Here is a 3,124-nt window from a genome sequence, read left to right on the forward strand (position 1 = left end):
TGGAAAAAGCGGGTTGTGCGGCCGGAGGTGTCGCCCGCCAACGAAAGCAACACGCCGCGATCGGACTTGGGTTACGGGCGGCGCGTGCCGCCGGAGGTGTCGCCCGCCAACGAATGCAACACGCCGCGATCGGACTTGGGTTACGAGCGGCGCGTGCCGCCGGAGGTGTCGCCCGCCAACGAAAGCAACACGCCGCGATCGTACTTGGATTACGGGCGGCGCGTGCCGCCGGAGGTGTCGCCCGCTAATCAAGGCAACACGCCGCTATCGGGCCTGGAAAAATTTCTCGCTCGCCGGCGAGAGCAACGCGCCGCGAGCGGACTTGCGCCTGTTCCCGAGTTCTCGCTTGTACCGCTAACGAGCGAGCTAAATGAGATTAATTAAGTGAGGACACATCGGAAAGTTTATTCGTGCAAACACTCCGGCTTCGCTTATCGGCATCCTGCCTGCATTCGTCCACGTATCGGTCGTAGAATCTCGAAGATTGTGCATCCGACGAGTGGTAGCCGGGAATTAGCAGATATCGTAATAATCGTGTCGCGCGGTCGTGCGGAGCGTCGAAAAGTACGAAACTTTTGTCCGAAACGTATTTCCGTATCGTAGCATTATCTCCTCGTAGCGGCGCTACTCGCCGTCAAGTGCCCCGGAGGTACCGCCGGCGGGCGACGGACTTGGTGAAATCATTCGGTCGTCCGGAGGTGTCGCCCGTCCCGGAGGTGCCGTCCGTCCCCTAAGTTGACGCCGGCCGTTATGTGGTGCCGCACGTATAATCACGCCCGTAACGAGCCGTCTCGGTTGCCGCGCGCGTGATTTCGCATCGGGCGAGTGTTCCGTACCGTAATCGCGGTCACCGCAGCTTGCGTGTTGCGTATCATCCGTAATAATTCGAAATATATGTCTCCGACACGTGGGTTTGAGAGACACGTTTCGAGTTAGTAATCGGACAGCGCCCTCATGTCGAGCGAGCGCCGAATAGTAAGTAACTTTCGTCCTGAAACGTTTTTACGTAGCTCTCCTCGTTGCGGCGCCGTAAATCGTCGTTAAGTGTTCCGGAGGTACCGCCGGCGGTCGTCTGACCTCGAGAGATCATTCGGTCGTCCGGACGTGCCGCCCGTCCCGGAGGTGTCGCCGGTCGGCCGTGGTTCCCGGAGGTGTCGCCCGGCCCGGAGGTGTCGCCCGTTCCGGAGATGTCGCCGGTCGGCCGTGGTTCCCGGAGGTGTCGCCCGGCCCGGAGGTGCCGCCCGGCCCGGAGGTGCCGCCGGTCGGCCGTGGTTCCCGGAGGTGTCGCCCGGCCCGGAGGTGTCGCCGGTCGGCCGTGGTTCCCGGAGGTGTCGCCCGGCCCTGAGGTGCCGCCCGGCCCGGAGGTACCGTCGGTGCTTATACCTTATTGTCCCGGCATTTCGTTTGTTTCTTTCTTAATTAATGCTAATTATCGTTGTTTGACATTCGCCATACGGCTATCGTGATAATATTTTATCGTACAATAGGACTTTTCGATCGTTCGCTCTCCGCGACAATGTCTCGATTGAACGCGCCTTTCGGCGCTCGCGCTCGCATACGGCCGTGCGTAGGACCGTGCGTCGCCGACCGCCTGGCCGGCCTGTTGGGTACTATAAGAGATACGTCGCGCTCGGCGCGTCGAACGAGTCGAGCGAGTCCGGACGAGTCGTAAACGTACTTTCTCGAGTCTCTCGCCACTCCGGCGTGTTTCGACCGCTCTCCGTACCGTCGCCGACCGCTTGGCCGGTCGGTTGGGTACTATAAGAGGTAGGAGAGATTAATATTGTACGTGTCGCGCTCTCGACGTTGACAAACGAAGAATCGCCCGAACGGGTCGAGAACGGATTTTGTCGAGTCGCGACTCTGACACGGAGAGAACATTTATATAAAATGTTTGATTTTGGAAACCACGAATATATAAAATAATATACGATCGTCGCAGAACGCGCCGCCGCCAAGTCTTCTCATGCTTGGAGGTTGCGTGTCTCGCGAGAACGTACGTTCGACTCTCGCGTCGTCTCGTATTCCTCTTCGCCGGGGATTACGGTGCGGCTCTTCTCGTTCGTCGCCGAACGCGCGCAAAATTAACGCACACTTATTTATTACGAGCACAGCATTGCCACGAGTCGGTGTCGCAAGACCGAATGGCTCTTATGTGGCGCGCACGCCTCTAGTGTGTTGGCCGCGCGGTTCCCTCTCGTTTCGTACGCAGCAGCGGAATCGTCGCGCTTACCGAGCATCTACTCCACGGATACGAGTTTGCGGGAAGAGTTGCTTCTTCCCGCTCGCTTTGTACGCCGTAGCGAAATCTTATTGCTGGTCGTGTGCGGTTAAACGCGTACGAACCAGACAGAACAGTCCTCGACGTCTAAGCATCGCCATCGTCGATCTAGCGTCAGGGTGAATCGCGCGGTCTCTCGAGACCGCGCATCATAACATTTGGGAGAATAAGAACACGAGTGATAAATATAAGGCCAACTTATCGAGCTGAATATTCGAGATGTTCAGTCAACTACCATTTATTACATGTATAAATTATAAAACTACAGTCATTATATTAAAACTAACGCAAATTACAATCATTCTATAAACGTTTCGACCGCACGCGGTCTTCTTCAGTATAATTATTGAAATATAAATTCTTACAATTCACATAATATCGAAATTTAATTATAGTTATTCAGAATCAAGAGTTTTTGAGCAATTAACGCGTGTTTCAATCCGTCCTGTCCAACAATGTTCGCCTCGATATGATCCCTGATTTTGTTCAGATCTCGGATAGTTTCATCGTTAATATGCGAGAAATTAACCCGTTCCGTAGGCGCTGCGATTAATAAAAAATTACCGATCAACGTATGTCCAAATTATAATATGTATCCCCTACAATTGGTAGTATGCTTACCTATCATCGTTCTTCTTGACAATTTTGCTACTTATTAACAGTTATTAAGGATGACACATAACAAACCAACAATACAGAAAGACAGCTCATTTTAAACTCTACTTGATCGGAGAGCGTGCGTGTTTATATATGATCTAATATCTATGTTTTACTCGTTAATGTCCTATTTGTCCTATTATTATTTCTTGTTCGCTAATATATCCAAAATATCAAAATACGACT

Source organism: Nylanderia fulva, unplaced genomic scaffold (genome assembly GCF_048542155.1).
Source record: "Nylanderia fulva isolate GAGA-0341 unplaced genomic scaffold, ASM4854215v1 Scaffold974, whole genome shotgun sequence".
Lineage (NCBI taxonomy): Eukaryota > Metazoa > Arthropoda > Insecta > Hymenoptera > Formicidae > Nylanderia > Nylanderia fulva.